Source organism: Pleurodeles waltl, chromosome 1_2 (genome assembly GCF_031143425.1).
Source record: "Pleurodeles waltl isolate 20211129_DDA chromosome 1_2, aPleWal1.hap1.20221129, whole genome shotgun sequence".
In the NCBI taxonomy this organism is placed as follows: domain Eukaryota; kingdom Metazoa; phylum Chordata; class Amphibia; order Caudata; family Salamandridae; genus Pleurodeles; species Pleurodeles waltl.
Genome location: NC_090437.1, coordinates 525952361 through 525971893, shown reverse-complemented (window position 1 = coordinate 525971893; position 19533 = coordinate 525952361).

Below are 19533 nucleotides of genomic sequence, written 5' to 3'. Positions count from 1 at the left end.
ACGTCCAAAAGCTTATCCTGGCACGTGGTCCAGGCCTTGTCCACCCCTTTACGGGGGTCCTTGCCATATTTAGTAAAAAAGGTTAGTAGACTCTCATCAATGGTCGGTGTTGCGGTAATGTTGGAGTCCAGAGAAGGTCTAGGACATTCTGATTTTAGTTTAGAACGGGTTTGTTTGTCCAGAGGTAAACGTAGACGGGAAGAGATATATTCACCTACATGGTCTAAAGGTAGCCATTCCGTTGAATTGGGGTGATGGATAAGGGATGGATCGAACATAGGAACGCCCTCAGCATCAACCACACTAGTAGAGGGGCCACTTGTAGAAAATTTTGAACGTTTGCGGGGAGGTGGGGAAAGGGAGAAAGAATCCTCAGGTTTGTCAGACTGGGATGAGTTGTCCATGTCATCATCATCATCTGTGTCCAATATTTTCGCAATCACTATCTTTTTTGGCGCAGGCATATGTTTTGATTTAGATTTACATTTTGAGGGAGGAGACGAAGTATGAACGGAAATCCCCTCCTTAGAAGGAGGCCTGGGAGGAAACAAGTCCTCAGTCTGGTGTGAGGCAAGCTCGCTCTCTGTATGTGCGCCTTTGCGAAATTTATTCGAAAATAGTTTTCTTTTTCTGCTTTCCCCCGCAGAATGGGCCTTAGCATTGGACACCATGGACAAAACCGAGGTTTCAATGTTCTTTGACATTTTATCCATTGAAGCTTGTAAAGCACTTTTCACTGAGGAGTGAATAAAATCACTTAAATCTTGTTTAAAGGCTTCCCCATCATCACCAGAGTCTGACCTTGAAGAAGAATTGCCCTCCATAACAGAGCAAATTTTTCGTATATGAGCAATTGCAGATATTAAAGAAATTTGGGGAGCCAAGGGTTAACAGAGGAGCAGGACGCTCCCTGAGATGCAAAATAAACTCCCCGAGGGGCGGGGACAAAAGCAACTAGACGGAGGTGGAGACCGGAGTGAAGCTCAATGCCGAGAGAAGAAGTCGATTGACCGAGCGGTAATTCAAAACCTCCGAAGCAGCGAAAGGCCGTGTGACTGAAGCCGCGAAGAAAGCTCCTGTCAGACGCGCGTTGAAATAGGGCGCGCGCTGGCTTAACGGGACTGGAAGGAGCAGATAGAACGCGGCGGTTAGCGCGCGCAAGCAACACAACGGCCGAGCGAAGGTGGGGAGGGGGGGGGGGGAGGGAGGGGGATAAATATATCTCTGCCGAAGCAGCCGAGTCAACAGGAAATAAAGGAATCACAGAAATATGCAAACACTGGATTAAAACATAAAGGCAATAAAACACAGCATTAGAAATAATACGAGCAACCGAAAGAGAGTACTTATCTTGACTGCGAGCAGCAAGAAAAGAGGACTGCTTGCAGTCAAGGATACTCTCTATGGTTGATGCCTTATGCTGATTGGCTTAGTCCTTAGTTTCTGTTTCTCTCCCATTGGTTAATCTGTCGCTAACCCCCATGGGAGCTGTAGTTTCTTGACTGCTGCTGTTTAAAATAAAGTAAGAAAAGAACGCATAATAGAGCCTCCGGTCTTGCCATAAAATGTAGAGCTTTATTAGTAGTCTTAAAGCATTTCTCACAGCCCCCCCCCACCTCTTTTTTGCAGCATTTCCTTTTTACTTTACTGTACAATTATCCAAGAGCCCTATTTCCAAGATGGTGGGACATACATAACACCAAGCAGGTCCGTTTTGAAGTTCCTTACACTGTCCTGCCTTACAGTGTCAAAGCAGGTTTCCCATCATACTGTGGCTGGTAAGAGTAACTTCTACTATCCCTAAATGCATATTACTGTTCAGTATTAGTATGGAGACACTCCCCATTTGCTAAGGGATGCAAAGCCAATAGGCTTTGTAGCACAAGGTGTTAGAAATGAGGTCTTTGGTTTGGAAGACAGGTCACCTCGTGTCCAAGCAATGATCCTCACTATGGTCAGGGCAAAGGAAAAACACACCTGGTTAACCCCCATCACACCCTTGGTTGCTTGGCATGAGCAGGAAGGCTTAACTCAGAAGCACTGTGTAAAGTATGTGGACCAACACGCACAGTAATACAGTGAAAACACCACAAAATGGACACCACACCAGTTTAGAAAAACAGGTAATATTTATCTAAATCAAACAAGACCAAAATGACAAAAATCCAACATACACAAGTTACAATATGAATTTTCAAAAGAATAGGAGTCTTTACTCCATTGAAAGCAATGTAAATGTTGATTTTGCACAAAGTACTTGGTTAGCGTCAAAAATAAAGCTGCACGGGCAAGCGTGCATCAGAAAAGGCAGCGATGCGTTAATTCCTTCCTCGCAAGGGAGGCTGTGTGTTGTTTCTTCTCCTGGCAGGTCGGCGATACGTCATTTTTCTCCCTCATAAGAGAGCGATGCATTGATTTCTGGACGGGGCACCTCGGCTCCGCGCAGAGTCGGGATGACTTTGACTCTCAGGCACGATGTGTGGAAAATCCTGTTGCACGGTGTTAGAAAACCGCACTGCGTGGGGTTTGCATCATTATCAGCAGCCGCAAGTGCGTGTTGCTCATCGTTCTTCTAGCTGCGATGCAGGTGGAGCATGGATTTTAGCAGCGCATTGCAGATGGTGCGTAGAAAATTTCTCTTCACTGCATTCTGTGCTTGGATTTTCAGCTCGTCTGCCAACTTCACCTTTCAAGGGCTCAGGGACTGGATAGAACACCACTAGGCAGGGCTGGAGTCTCAGCAGAAAGTCCAGATGTTAGCAGAGGAAGTCTTTGATGGCCCTGAGACTTCAAAACAGGAGGCAAGCTCAGTTCAAGATCTTGTAGATTCTTCAAAAGCAGGAATATACCACAAAATCCAGTCTTTGTCCTCTTTCACAGGCAGAAGCAGCAACTAAAGCCCAACAAAACACAGTCACAGGCAGAGGCAGCACTTCTCCTGAGCCCTGAGCTCTTCAGCTCTTCTCCTTGGCAGAGGTTCCCCTTGGTTCCATAAGTGATCTGATTTTCTGGGGTTTTGTGTCCAATACATATACCCCTTTCTGCCTTTGAAGTAGGCCTACTTCAGAGGGAAGTCGCTGTTGTTCACAAGATTCTGCCTTGCCCAGGCCAGGGGCCCCAGACACATACCATGGGGTTGGAGACTACATTGTGAGAGGGCAGACACAGCCCATTCAGGTGTAAGTGACCCCTCCTCCCTCTACTTTAGCATCGATGGCTCATCAGGATATGCAGGCTACACCCCAGCACACTTTGTCTCACTGTCTACAGGGGATTCAGAAACAGCCTCACTGTCAAACTGACCCAGACAGGGAATCCACAAACAGGCAGAGTCACAGAATGGCAAAAGCAAGAAAATGCTGACTTTCTAAAAGTGGCATTTTCAAATTACCAATCTAAAAACCAACTTCACTAAAGGATGTATTTTTAAATTGTGAGTTCAGGGGCCCCAAACTCCATATTTGTATCTGCTCTCAAAGGGAATCTACACTTTAATAATATTTAAAGGCTGCTCCCATGTTAACCTATGAGAGAGAGAGGCCTTGCAACAGTGAAGACTGAATTTAGCAGTATTTCACTGTTAGAACATGTACCACACATCAGTACGTGTCCCACCTTTAACATAAACTGCCCCCTGCCCATGGGGACACCTAGGGCCTACCTTAGGGGTGCCTTACATGTATAAAAAGAGAAGGTTTATGCCTGGCAAATGGGTACACTTGCCAAGTCGAACTGGCAGATTAAAACTGCACCTACAAACACTGCAGTGGCAGGTCGGAGCCATGTTTACAGGGCTACTATGGTAAGTGGCACACCCAATGCTGTAAGCCCACTAATAGCATTTTATTTACAGGCCCGGTGCACCTCTAGTGCAGTTTACTAGGAACTTTCTAGGAAATCAAATATGCCAATCATGGTGAGCCAATTACACATACATTTTACATAGGAGCACTTGCATTCTAGCACTGGTTAGCAGTGGTAAAGTGCCCAAAGTATCAAAAAACAGCAAAAACAGATTCCAGCACACATCAACAACCTTGGAAGCAGAGAAAAAATGTAGGGGAAACCACGCCAAAGATGCCAAGTCTAACGCAAGTTTGAAACTGGGGCCAACCCAGCCTTATTGCCAAATACCTGTAGCATTGTCCTTACACGTGGATCAAAGAACTTTGAAGTTTACTGTTGGCCTGCCTCTGCAACAATATTATTGAGGATCCCTTTTCAGCTCTCTTTCTCGCTCCCAAGAAGATCTGTTTGCAGGGCTTGGCAGATGAAGCCCAAAAATAAAATTATCACTTTGCGCATAATACGAAATCAGTCTTGCCTGTCTCAAGAGATACTCTTGGATTTCAAATTTGCAGTGTGGTTCAATGATACCATGAAAGCGCAGCAGGTTAACAGGAAGTTATTTATAGTAAACTTTCAAGCACAATGAACCAATAACAGAAGTCTCAAGTGAACAAAATACATATAGCAAACCATTAATTTATTTCCGTAAGGTTTAGGAATATAACAATCTCAAGATACCTAGCTAGGAATTTTGCACCTCCATTGACTTGGCACTCAAGCAGGGCTTCTCACTGAACATGAGAACTCTCTCGCACTAGAACATGTAGAGGGTGCTTTGCATGGACTGTTACCGTCTCACTTGTTCCATGGGGTGTTGCCTCCAGCCCAGGGAGTCAGTGTGGAGCATTACAAAGCAAAAACCTCTATCACCAGTCCACTCCCACCAGCTGAAACAAATGCTGTGATATTGTCCTCACAGAGGACCCTTACTTCGGCAACTTTGGTGATTTTGCCTGATCTAAAGTGTCCAGAAGAGTCCTGCTGAGGGAATATTAGTGATTTTGTGAGGTCCACGGCACTAAGAGAATGCCCAGGATGGAGATTCCAGAATGCCTTTAATGACAAAGTCCAAACAATCATAACTTTATCAGTTTGTTTGCTCATGTATTATATGTTTGCTTGTCTGTTTGTTTTTTGTTTTGCAGTTTTATATAGCCTGAACCTGTGCAAACAGACCTGGCAACCTAGTTTATTCCAGGATTGAGCAGATGATTCACAGTGATGCCCCCCTTAGGCTACAAATATGCAAACACCATATTACATCATTCCTTCTCCAGAAGCCTGAGATAGAATTAAGCCACTGAGTCACTGTGTCCATCTCTGTCACTCACACAAAGATGACGACAGAGAAAGCTTCTGGAAAAGGGATATAGATGGGGTCCCATTGGCATTGGTTACCCATGTACATCCCCACCCACCATAGCAAGAAAAATTGCATTATCTTCACAGCTGGCAGGACAAAAATGCATATTATTTCATGTCATGTTATGATGGTTTTGGAATAATGATGTTGAGCATCTCGAGGTCACTTCAAGGTGGTGACAGAAAACAAAGAGGACAAAAGAGGAAACATAAAAAAGAAAGAGGCAACAAGAGTAGGAGAAGTTGAAGATTGTGGAAAGGAACATGGGAATGCCTTGCGTCAAGTACTTTGCTTGCATAGTATTATGACATGCTTAAGGCCATTTCAAAGAACTACAGGGAAAAAGAAGAGAGTAGAGAGAGCAACATTAGATTATTGGAACTTACTCTGTCGGTGAATGTGGTAATGAGAGGCTATGGTGACAGCAGAAATGAGATCCGTTTTGTTTCTCCAGGAGTTGTATGTAGCAGTAACAAGCCAATGTATGGTCACTTCAGAGCTGTCTGACAAACTGCATGTATACAGATATACCAAATCAAAGTGGTGTCCAGACAGCCACGGTGAGATCGTGCATCGTTGGTAAACAATGAGGGCTTAAGCCCGCCCTGTTTGGGCTCATTTGTCACTAAAGTGACAAAGGAGTGACTAAGAGGACCAGGTTCTATGTGCAAGCGGGACTATGCATATGTACAGATGAGTGTGAGCTGGGTTTTGGGTCTTCTGAGAGAAAATTCCCTAACCTGGTGATTAGTACCAGCAGAAACGCTGCAAGCAGTCTTGGAGTGGCCAGCGCCTGTTCTGAGGACTAGCCACCTCTAAGGCCACAGTTGGTCTCTTGGACGCGGGGAAGCATATGGAGCATGCTGTCCATTTACCCGTTTTGTTGTTTTTTTGTTAAGTTAAAAAAAATTGACTTAATGATGAAAATTGCAACTCAATACATTTGCCAAACTGCTGGTGAAGAGGGCGTACTTCTTTTCACATCACCATGTCAAATTTGCAAAAAACAGAGTCTCTTTCGGGAAGGCATTGAGTGCCTTGGCAGTACAAATGATACTGTAAAAAAGTTTCACATGTTCCTCCTGTTGTTCTGTTAATTCTTCAATGCACCAAGGAGGGAGATATTGAGGCCATCAAGTCATCGGGTGGGCGGCAAATAACTGTGTTATTGTCATGCATTTTTCCTCAACAATGCATTTAGCAGGTGGCTCGCGGCTAAGCCCGCGCTCGTCCCCATCTCCAGGGTGCCAAGACATCCCTCAAAGTTCCTGTATGAGGAATCTGCTGCTGGGTCTCGGATTGTAAAGGCACGCGAGCATCTGTCGCGTGCTCTGTTCCATTACCACACATACAATTAACTCCTGCCGCTCTCGGCCCAGCACCCAGTGCGTGGAATTCAATTTTATTGCCCTTTTAACAATGCTCATTATCATTCATCCAAAGTTCGACTCTCATTGCCTCCCACTCAGAGGAAAGTAGTTTTCTTCTCTCTCCAGTTTTGCCCCCGAAATGCAGAACAGCTTTGTGATAAAGACTGGATTGACACATGCTCGCGGCAACCTAGAATCAACGTCTATATACAATAGGAGAACAGCCGACACCAGCAATTCATCTTTGAACTTTCACTGCAGTGTTTTTCTTTGCTTCATCCTGAAATGGGAATAGTATTTTACTATCATTAGACAGTTTAATGATCTATTCAGCATAATGTCTTTTCTTTCCTGGTGTCTCAAACAAAACAAAAATATATATATATATATATTTTTTTTTTTTGTTTAGCCTTATTTGCTAGCATTCGGTATTATTTTTAATCCATTCCGTTCTTGCCTCAAAAACATTCTTTTCTGCATAATGTGGACAAAGAGCAAACAAATCCGCTTCCAACTGGATTTCTGCGCGATAAGAAGCTATAATTTGGCAGATTGCTTTCTGTAATGTTTTGAATAAGAATCCGTAATCAAATATTCCGCTGGCGAAGAGCGCATGCAAACAGCGCAGCGGGCTTGATTAGAGCACTCCAAACGCAGGCTCACATCTGCAGCGCTTTATGAGCACAAAAGCGCACGTATAATGCAAGGGTACTGGCGAATCACTGAAGCAGCGGGGTGCAATTATGGAATTGTGGCCAAAAAACAAGCGCTTTTGAGCTGGCCTGTGACACGTGTCACTCAACCGCTGCAAACCTACTGACTGCCACCACTTTGCACCTAGCAAACGAAAACTGGGGAAACTTCAGACGTCAGGAAAAAAGTCACCATTACTCACCCGGTGTGCTTCCTGTTCCCTAAAAGCGCCTCCGCTCCACGCCGCGCCTATGAAGCGCTATAGAAATATTGCTTCAAGCTATTACATACCGTATCCCTCTGAAATATGAATGTGAATAGTGACGGTTGAGTGCATTTATCTGGAAACTGCCAAATCGGAGACCTGCAACCTATGAGGAGGTCCAGAAAAAATCTCAATATATGCAACAAAACAGAGAACTATTAGATTTTAGAAGAAACGTTTTTATTTTTTTCATTGTGCCCTGTTTGCGCTTTCAGTTGGTGAGCTGTACACCTGCATTTCTGATTGCCTGTAACAGAAATGGTTTGTCTTTGCAGTTATAAGGCAGTTACACAGTGTCCAGCCTCGCTGAAGTTTATCGTAGCCCATAAACCCTGACAGGATTTTAAAAAATGCCTCCTCGCACAGCAATGCCTTGCATTGTGACCAGGGAGAGCCAAGGCTGATACTGCCAGCCTAATCCCATGGGACTTAATTTGGAAGGATAGGATCTCAATAGAGAGAAAGCTTTAAATTGGCAGAGCTCCCCTAACAGGCCCCCACCACTTTTCAAGCTCACCCTCCTCTGTTGACCTCATCTGCTGTGACAGATGTGAGGATGTGGAGGGACTGAAAGAAGACGTCCCAATCAATAACACAGAGCGACAGAAGCACCGCTGCACTTGTTCCACTCCTAGAAAAGCTAAATCTGCTATAAAACTAATGTAACCAGGGAACAGGCTAGAAACAGCAGCGTAATAAGTAACAAGCCATACCAAGCGCAGCAGACAGAAGTGCACCACAGTAGTAAGAATGGATATTAAGGCCCATATTTACAAGCAGCCTACACCGCAGGGGCATCTACAAGGCCACGCAAAGCCACTCTGCATGGCTTGTCTTGGCCTTGTAGATATGGAATAAGGCAACGCAGCACAAGTCGCTGCGTTGCCTTACTTTGTGTCAGGGAGGTGTTTCCATGGGTAATGCGTGGATGTTCCCACGCAACATCCAAGGATTTTGACGCATTCCCAGATTTACAAGGTTTTGTAAGCCTGGGAATGCGACAAAAGCCTACGCCACCCCAGGGGTGACGTAAGAGGGACACAACAGGGAGAAATATCTTTATTTCTCACTGTTTTTCTGCATTCTGCAGCACACATAGAAGGAGGTAAACGACTCAATTGATTGTTTCTCCCCTCCTTCAGAAAAACAATCATCCACACAATTCAGGCACCCTTTCATCCTGGTGCAAGTGTACCTACACTAGTGCATGGCAGCAATTTCTGCACCAGTGCAGGGGAGAGGACAGAAATACCAGCATCTTGTAGATACCACACATTTCTGCCCTTTCCTGGTGGCGCAGGGTGGCACAGCAAGGCACTTGCTGCACCGTCCTGCACCACGGGGCCTTGTAAATTTGGCCTTATGTGTTTAACCATACTGCATTCATGCTAATTATAATGCATTTCACACTATTCAATCTAGATCACTCAGCACCCTATTTTAAATATTTTTCTATATGTGCCAAGTGCTCCTTTTGCATGATCTTCCATTCATCCGTATTTGTAAAAATGAATTAATTCTGTAATTTGCAAAAATCGAGGTTTTCGGACTTCTTCCTCTGAAAACAGTTCTTCATATTCATCAGTGTGTGAATGCGGGAATTGGAAATGTGGAAACAATGATTGGGACCTCCCTGATTTCACTGCGGAGCCGGACACTGGATGGGTAGATCCATGGATAGCAGCCTCCCAAACTAGAGGTTGGCAAGTGGGCTAATTCTTTTAGAGAACCAAGCCAGAGCCGAACCAGGGGTCTGCTTTGGATCTAAGAGCCAAAGTAGGAGCGGGAACAGCAAACGTTTAAGCAAGTAAAGCATACAACAAAACGCCCTGTAAAAGTATGATAAATAATAAAAAATCACAAAGCCGATTTATTTAACGTGCTTGATTTATAAACATTAGATCACAGGACTGTCATTTGTGACATTTATTGAAAGCAATAGTTTGTAAACATGAACATATAAGCATTCACAAAGTTGAGTATGCCGTGACGACATTGCCATACTTGAAGCAAGAAATATTTTTGTTATGTATATTGTATATGTGGTCAATGTTGGTGTTAGGGGTTAATTAACATTATTGCATTTCCAACCACATATAATTAACATTTATGTAAACCAGATTCTAAATGGAACTTCTGCAAGATGCTCTCAGATTGCTCACTCAAGGAAAACGAGAGAATGTGAAGTAAAAGTTTTGCCTAGGAACCCACAATTTGATCAAATGAGAAAGCTGACATTTGACCCAGGTTTCATTGTTATACACTGTGCAATTTAATCTCTAGATGGATATATTCTTGAGTCTCTCATTTACTAGTAAAGGGCAGCTTATTGGACCAGATTCCCAAACTGCCTGCATTCAACACATGTTTCAATCACGCACGCCCTTCTACATCTACCTGATGTATGGCAGGCGTGAGTTAAGCACACAGTAGGTGAACTTTTAAAAAGGGGTACAAGACTGTAAGCCTCACTCCAGGGACACAAGGTAAAAAAGCTCTGGTCACTACTACTGGTCACTATGCTGCCACCACCGTACTTGTGCTGCTTAACCCCTGGTGACGGCGGTAGCGTTCCACTACTACAGGGAGTGCAGAATTATTAGGCAAATGAGTATTTTGACCACATCATCCTCTTTATGCATGTTGTCTTACTCCAAGCTGTATAGGCTCGAAAGCCTACTACCAATTAAGCATATTAGGTGATGTGCATCTCTGTAATGAGAAGGGGTGTGGTCTAATGACATCAACACCCTATATCAGGTGTGCATAATAATTAGGCAACTTCCTTTCCTTTGGCAAAATGGGTCAAAAGAAGGACTTGACAGGCTCAGAAAAGTCAAAAATAGTGAGATATCTTGCAGAGGGATGCAGCACTCTTAAAATTGCAAAGCTTCTGAAGCGTGATCATCGAACAATCAAGCGTTTCATTCAAAATAGTCAACAGGGTCGCAAGAAGCGTGTGGAAAAACCAAGGCGCAAAATAACTGCCCATGAACTGAGAAAAGTCAAGCGTGCAGCTGCCACGATGCCACTTGCCACCAGTTTGGCCATTTTCAGAGCTGCAACATCACTGGAGTGCCCAAAAGCACAAGGTGTGCAATACTCAGAGACATGGCCAAGGTAAGAAAGGCTGAAAGACGACCACCACTGAACAAGACACACAAGCTGAAACGTCAAGACTGGGCCAAGAAATATCTCAAGACTGATTTTTATAAGGTTTTATGGACTGATGAAATGAGAGTGAGTCTTGATGGGCCAGATGGATGGGCCCGTGGCTGGATTGGTAAAGGGCAGAGAGCTCCAGTCCGACTCAGACGCCAGCAAGGTGGAGTACTGGTTTGGGCTGGTATCATCAAAGATGAGCTTGTGGGGCCTTTTCGGGTTGAGGATGGAGTCAAGCTCAACTCCCAGTCCTACTGCCAGTTCCTGGAAGACACCTTCTTCAAGCAGTGGTACAGGAAGAAGTCTGCATCCTTCAAGAAAAACATGGTTTTCATGCAGGACAATGCTCCATCACACGCGTCCAAGTACTCCACAGCGTGGCTGGCAAGAAAGGGTATAAAAGAAGGAAATCTAATGACATGGCCTCCTTGGTCACCTGATCTGAACCCCATTGAGAACCTGTGGTCCATCATCAAATGTGAGATTTACAAGGAGGGAAAACAGTACACCTCTCTGAACAGTGTCTGGGAGGCTGTGGTTGCTGCTGCACGCAATGTTGATGGTGAACAGATCAAAACACTGACAGAATCCATGGATGGCAGGCTTTTGAGTGTCCTTGCAAAGAAAGGTGGCTATATTGGTCACTGATTTGTTTTTGTTTTTGAATGTCAGAAATGTATATTTGTGAATGTTGAGATGTTATATTGGTTTCACTGGTAATAATAAATAATTGAAATGGGTATATATTTTTTTTTGTTAAGTTGCCTAATAATTATGCACAATAATAGTCACCTGCACACACAGATATCCCCCTAACATAGCTAAAACTAAAAACAAACTAAAAACTACTTCCAAAAATATTCAGCTTTGATATTAATGAGTTTTTTGGGTTCATTGAGAACATGGTTGTTGTTCAATAATAAAATTAATCCTCAAAAATACAACTTGCCTAATAATTCTGCACTCCCTGTATAAGGGCAGTGATTTGGGCATTCCTCATGGTCTAACCAAAATACAGTCCGGGAGACAGGCCTATGTCATTGCACACATGCATGATCTGTGTTAGGTTATGACAAAAAATCAGCATCAAGGATCCACACAACAGTACAGCGGGCATTCAGGGCAGGGGTACATGTCTCTTATCAACTCCTAACCTGGAGAGGTTGGGTGGTCAGATCGGAAAAACCAGCGTAAACGTCCATCAGCCTTTCCATGGCTCAATCCAGCTCTGTGCTCCACAACAAAGAAATAGACCATCTCAACAGCTTGGGATTCTCTTCCTCTGTAGCCATTCAACCTTTCAGTGGCTTATGATCTGTCTGCACCACAAACATAGTGTCAAACAAATAATGGTGGCACTTATTCAAGCTCCACACTATGACAAAACACTCCTCTCAATAGCTGATCAGTTCTGCTCTCTGGGTATTTATCTCCTACTAATAAAGGTTATCAGATGTTCTCTACCCTTATCATCCAGTTGAGCTAGTCCTGCTCCAACTCCTATATAAGAGGCATTTGTCTATGCAATGAAAGGCTGACTGTAGTCAGATGCTTTCTGGTGCAGTCATTGTACCTTCTTCTGTTCATCCAATGCCTTTTGACACTCTGCAGTCCATGTTACTTTCCTGGGCAGCTTTTTAGGGTTCAAAGCAGTTAATGGGGCAGCTATACTTCTATAGTTTGCCTCAAAGTTCTTGTAATACCTTGTGGGTCCTAAAAAGGCCCTCACTACAGTCTGTGTAGTAGGTACCTCCCATTCCATTCCAGACTGAATTTTGCATCCAAAGTGTGAAACCTCCCATTCTCCACCTCACACCTAAGGTAAACTACAAAGGACTGCCCCACCAGACACTTAGTTGCCTTGGTGGTCAGTTTCCTCCTGTATCCTAGCCAACACCTGATTCAAGTGCCACAGGTGGTCTTCCTGTGAATTTCTGAATACCACAATGTCATCCAAATAAGCCACACTTGCAAGATCATGGTTCACCTGGTGCTGAAAAGTGGCAAGATCATTTTTCAACCCAAAGGGCATCATGTTGAAATGATTTAGCCCCTCTGGCATAGAAAATGCAGTCTTCTCTGTAGGTTTTGGTGCCAATGGGATCTTGCACATTGGTTAGGTATGCAAGTATTTTGCTGTACCTAACCGATCTGCAAATTCATCCACTCTGGGGATTGGGTGGGTATCGGTCAGGTTACCTCATTAAGGGCTCAGTAGCCCACACAGAACCACAATTAGGTAGACTCTTGCTTTGCCACTGAAACCACAGGACTAGACCAAGGACTATGAGGTTTCTCGATTTACTCCCAGGTCCAACATTTTGACAACTTCTGCCTTATTGCATCCCTGAACCCGGTCAGACATTCTGTACATCCTGCCTTTTACTGGCAGACTGTCACCTGTGTCTATGTCATGCACACAGGCTGGTGTCAACACAAGAATCAGCGAGAAGAGGTTGGCAAACCACCCCAACACCTCTCCATATTCGCTCTGCTGCTCAGGCATTAACTCAGTTGCTCAGTTCACCCTTTGCCAGAGTACCATCTTACTTGTCACTATGCAGCAAGTCAGGGAGTGGCTCACTGTCTTCCTTCACTTTCTCTGTCATTGCCATGATATTCACTGTGTAGTCTTTACGGAGGTAGGACTTCAGCCTGTTCACATGCAACACCTTCTTGGGTTCCCTTGAGGCACCTGTGTCCACCAAGTACTTTACCTCAGACACTTTCTGAAATACCTTGTATGGCCCACACCATTTGTCCTCCAATTCTCTGAGACAAACAGGCTTCAGCACCAACACCTCCTAACCTTCTTGACACCCAATCAGCATCGCCTTCTGGTTGTACCATTTTTTCATCAGTGCTTGGCTAACCTGAAGGTTTTCCTTTGCCTGACTCATGTTTTGCTCAATCAGCTTCCTGGGACCAATCACATAGTCTGCCATATCCTTCTGTGGAGTCTCTGAGGTTTGTTCCCACCCTTCTCTTACTAAGGTGAGTGCCCCCCCACACCGATTGTCAATACAGAAATTCAAAAGGACTAGAGCCCACTCCCCTTTGCGGAATCTCTCAGTAGGCAAACAAGAGGCATGGCAGGAGAAGATCCCACTTCCCCCTGAGGTTCTCCTGAGGTTCCCTGGTAGAACTCCTATCATACTTTTCAATGTTTTGTCAAACCACTCCAAAAATCATTAGTTTGTGGGTGGTGTGCCTTGGAGAAGTGGTATGTAACACCAGCTTGCTCCCACATCTGTCTCGTGTAAGGCACAATTAAATTAGTTCCCCGGTCTGAAATTACCTTCCAAGGAAATCCAGCCTACAAAAAAATCCCAAGGAGATCTCTTGCTACCACCTTTGCAGTCATGCTCCTCAGAGGTACGGCTTCAGGATACCTGGTGGCATGATCCACCACAATCAAGATATATTTGTTGCCTTACTTTGAGAAGGGGTTGAATGGACCAAGTATGTCTATTCCTACCCTCTCAAATGGAACACCTACAACTGATAGAGGCACTAACGGCGCCTTAGTCTTCCCTTATGTCTTGCTACTCAGCTGGTAAGCTGGACAGGTTCTACAGAACCAGTCTGTGTCTATGTGCCTCACTGGCCAATAGAAGAGAAGTTCTAACCCATCCTGGGTTTTTTCAAATCCCTTCTAATCCCTAAATGTACTGTTAAGGGCAACTTAACAGTTACCCCTAACAGTCAACAATGACGCCATGATGCAACCACTACCTTTTTACTAGTACCTGGCTTATGATTTACCAGTTCACTATGGGGTAGACCATCATCCCAGCAATCATAGTATTTCCTGATCAGCCATTTGCTGATCCGTCACTGGGCTTCCTGTCAAAGTCTCTGAATTGCAGGGTACTCTTGTTGTGCTTTGTGGGCATCTTTCCAGGTAGGCCTTCCAGCAGTTAACAAACCCTGCACCTCTGGAAGCAATCCAGACTTTAATACACGGTCCACCTCAGGATTGTCATCCTCCTGTCCTTTTGGATCAGAAGAAATGACCTCCTTGATCACTGCCTTCTCAGAGTCTGCCCTCTCCTGCAAAGTACCTTGTCCTGTTCCCTGCAAATGAAAGATGATCCCAGCCTCACTGTGAGATTGTGGTGAAGCCTGTGCTCTGGTCAACACAGCTAAAGTTGTCTAGGGCATCCTGCTTTTCCCTTGCCCCGAAATTAATCATGGCCACCTAGCCATTTAGCTGGATCTCAACCTTGGCAAGCAGATGCTCCATGTGCTCTCCACTGGCTACCAAACATGTATCCTTGGTTACAGGGGGTATCTTCTCAGGCTTAAGGTATTTCCTCTCAGCCATAGAGGAGAAGGCTCCTATATCCCTCAGGGCAGACACTTTCTTCCAATTGATAATAACTTCCTGCACAAATCTCATTGTGTTAGGCCAGATGTGCTTCAGAGCATCTGGGTGCCTCTCCCAAATGTCAATAGCTACTAGGCTGAACGCAACTGGTCTCTCTTGGGTACCTTCAGCCACACGTAACATGCTTGCTATCACGGGTGCGGCTGAGTCAACTTCCTTCTCTTGACACTCTCTATAATGTCCCACCTTGTGGCTCTTAAAATACTTCACCGCTTTGAACTTAGAAGCGCTTCCTTGCAAACCCTTCTCGTGATGCTCCTTTTCAGACACACCATTACCATTCCCACATTTCCTGGACCCTCCTCGAATCCCATGAGCATTACCCTGGCCCTTACCCTCTGGTTTGGAAATAGTCTGTGGAGAGTTCTTTTCTCCCTTTGGCTTAGAATTATGCTGTTTCAGACCTTTGTGAACCCTGCTAGCTAATCACTTACCAGCTAACACTGGAAGGATTGTTGGCTCCCTGTCTATCAGGTCTGATAAATATTGTTTAAGTGGGGTAGAACACTCCTCCTTCAGTTGCTCTGTCATCAAAACCTGGTTAAGGGACATAAAAATTTTGGCATCTATCCCTCTTAACCGCTCTTTCCAATAATGCAATATCCCATGATCCCAAGTCTCAAACAGAACACCATCTGCTCTCTTGCACACATGGAATCTCTGCACACACTGAGCTGGTTTCAGCCCAAACCATGCAATGAGAGCTTCCTCCATTGGCTATCTGGTCTGTCACATGCATCATTATAAAAATGGCTACCCCTTCCAATTGTATGCACTCAATTAAGGTAGCTGCCCTAGACACCTCATTTAAGGCCTGCAGATTCACTTATCCCAGATGGAGTTGTCATTGCTGCCATCCTATGTTTATTCCTGTCAAGAGCTATCCTTTCCTTTTCCAGCACTCTTTCCTTTTTCATCTGTTTCTCCTCCCATTCTTTCTGTTCTTCATCCCTTTATCTCTGTTTCTCCTCCCTCTCCAGTAATTTGTCCTCCCAGGCCCATTCCTCCTGGCTCTACTGACTTTTCTCCTCTTGTTCCTAGTGAGCTTGTCTTAACTTCTCCCTCTCTGACTCTCTGGCTTTCTCATCTTCCTCAGCCTTAGCTTTCTAAAGTGACAACTGCAAGTTCAGAGTCTCTGCTAGATTCAACCCACCCAACAGATTTATTCCTGAAAGTGGTGGCAGTGGTACCCTAGAAATGTGAGGTGGTGTATGTACCTGATATATTTTAGAAACCATAGGCGGTGAGTGTCTTGGTGAAATTCTGGAAAATGCATTAGAGGAGACACTTGGCATGTGTCTGGGACATATCTGTGCTAAGGGGATACCAGAGCCTGAATCCACAGTGCTCTCCTCCTGGGTTCCTAACATGGTTCCCTCCCCAGAGTCAGCTACAACCTCCCCCATGTCACCCAATATTTCAAGCTGGCCCCTAATGAAATTAACAAGGACATCTTTGTCTTTTCTCTAGGGACTCCTCCACCATTTGTCCTTAAATAAATCCTTTATCTGATGTATGGACATGGTGTTGAGGGCAATTCTCAAACCTGTATTAATTCTTGTCAACACGTTTGCCTTTGTGCATAGAAGAAAAAAACACTTGCCTTATTGCAGCAGTGATGTAAATTGGAAATGGCCAGTGCCACATCTGTATCTTTTGGCTACTAAATGTTAGGCGTCTCACCGCTGCTGCCAATTATCAGAATCCCGTTCAGAGGGCCATAAAAAGCAGGAGCTTCTAGGCCCAACAGAGTGGCCTTGTGCTCCCAATGTCCCAGTCCCACCTGAATATGAATCCTGCTCAACAGGACCAATCACCCCTTCTGCACCTGACTCTCAGTTAGTTAGCATCAGACAATCAGTTAAGGCTCTTTGAGGAGAAGCACATATACAGATAAGTGAACACAACTCATAACTCAACATGCAAGCAGTATAAACAATAAAACAATGTACAGCCAAACAATTTTTTTTATTTAAACAAATTGTATTTTAATTCTAATTCTACGCATGCAATGGTACACAACATACAAAAGCACTAACACAATCCTCCTTGAGGTCAGGGCTCTAGTAGTAGTTATTTCTTCCAAGCAATAATGAATCACGTTTTCACTATCACGGTATGGCCCTAGTCCAGTGACAATGCACAGTGTGCCTGAATGCACACTGCCTCATATGTATATGTTTCCTCTGGTAGAGTTATTTCTGCACATCTCTGTATATACATCGTTTGGATACATTCCCCCGTAGCTAAGTGCATGTTTTTTTTCTTTCCTATAAAAAGAAAATCTTGTATGATTGACTTTGATTTGAACTTGCCCCAGATAAATCAGATTAGGTAAGACATCTTGTTCTGTTTTTTGCCTTCTTTTACTCAGTCATTAATTCTGCTGAGTTGAAACTGACCTACTGTATACCTTACGCCATTGGTGACTACCATGTGCCTGTCTTGATGAAGACCCAGGATAATTTGTCTTATTAAGGATCAAAACATTGATTTTTCATGGGCCTACCTATAATATTTATTGCTGGATATTCAAACTCAAATGTTTTATAATTGTGTTTGGAAATGTTTCAATCTTGAAATCCTTGGGTATAGGCCACTTGTTTGCATGTATTGTGAATATTTGTTGTTTTTTGTATTTCTTTCATTTGTCATGGCTCACTGTTTTTTACTTCTCATTGCACCGTCACTTGGAGCATCTGTTTGTTCAAATGATCAGTCTCTTTAAACATATGCTTCAATTACAAAGCTCAAACATCAGTATCTTTTGTTGTATATGTTTCTATGGTTTTTAAAAAACGTTTGTCACATTCTCTCTACCTTTCTAGATCCATTTTTTTAAAGCCATGACTGTATAATCTTTTGTATAAAATTGTAATCCTTGTAGAACACTTGTTTATTCATAGATGTACTACCCTTGTTGTAGGGAATGGAGGGTGTCTCATTTTTTTGCTACTAGTAGTTGTCTAGCCGCTCCCTGTTCTACTGACTTTAGTGCAAAGGGTGGAATGTTATTCTCCATTCACTGATTGCCACATCCAGGGAATCTAAACCAATAGGCCATACCTAAGAGTTCTCTCTAACTCTTTTTTGGAAGTTTAGTCACAAGAATCTAGGGGGTCACAATACCGATCGCAGTATGTTCCCCAGGTTTCCAAAGGCCCGGATCCTGGTTTACCCACTCCGGACTATGGAACCCCTTCAGTGGTGCAACAAAGCCATGCTCCAGTTAAGCAATGTCGAGGTGCTCAAGCTCGGAAGTGGCAGACATTACTCTGAAGGACCAGGCTCTCTCCTCCAAGTCACTCTACTGGCTGGTTCTAGTGATCGGGGTTATCCTTGCTCCAGTGTTTGCACATTAATTCACACTTCCTTTCACCGGGGGGAGGAGGTTGACCTCCTTGCTGCAACTGGACTCCGGCAGTGTACTTTGATCCTCAGACTCCCTTTGGTGAAATTCACAGTATGAGGGCTGGACCTGTTTTGGTCACAGCAGCAGTTTCTCAGTCCCGGGCAATGGCCTGAACCCTTGGCTTCAGTGAATCTGGCTTCCTCTGGTGACATATAGGGTCACTGCCATGGCACTCAGAAGTTCAGTCATGCTAGTCTGCCATTGATGTTCACAGGTTCCCCTCTCTGGCACACGGGACCACCGACCTAGAGGTTGTGCACGCTTGGTGCCCTGCACAAAACCTTCGCTCCGCTTCTCCGTCTACGGCAGCCCATTCTGGCACAAAGGGAGTTTCTGAATCAATCCAGCACACGGGCTATGGCCCAATCAGTGCCAGAACAGATTCCTCACATCTTTCACAGGGAGTCCTTATGATAAGTCTCTCCTCTGGATCTTGCTCCACACTAGTCTATTAGAGCAGACAGGCGCTATTGCTTTAGGCTCCAGGGCAAATGGTTGTGGTTTCCCTGGGTGATGTCCCCTCACCCAAAGGGGAGACTAGCAGGCCTGAACCCCTAGTCCTGGTCACAGGCAGAGATTTTACAGACCTTCTCTTCCCCACACAGCCCCTCTGGCTGCTTGGCACATGACACAAGTTTGGGTCTTAAACTCCCCTACCTATAGTCCTCTTAATTTAGTGTCTGAGTCTTTGAAGTTTTATATTGGGGTTCTGCAATTTTGAAATGGACATCTTTCCCCTTTCTTCTTCCTCCTGAAGAATATCTTTCACACCAGTTAGGACCCTGAAGGTGATGACTAGGGTTCACACCTGGATATCAGCAACAGTGATATGTGCATCAAAAGGCTAATCCTGGGCTCCCAGTCCTACTCTTAAAGTTTTCCTTATCAGCCTCATCTCTCTTTTCCTGAGATGTGTCTAGGCCTCTTCCTGGTGATATGTCATTGAATCAAAGAGCCCTTTGAAATGCATAGAAGCATCTTGGTTCTCCCATCCTCCAGTGCATGTAGTCCCAGTTTACAAGAATACAG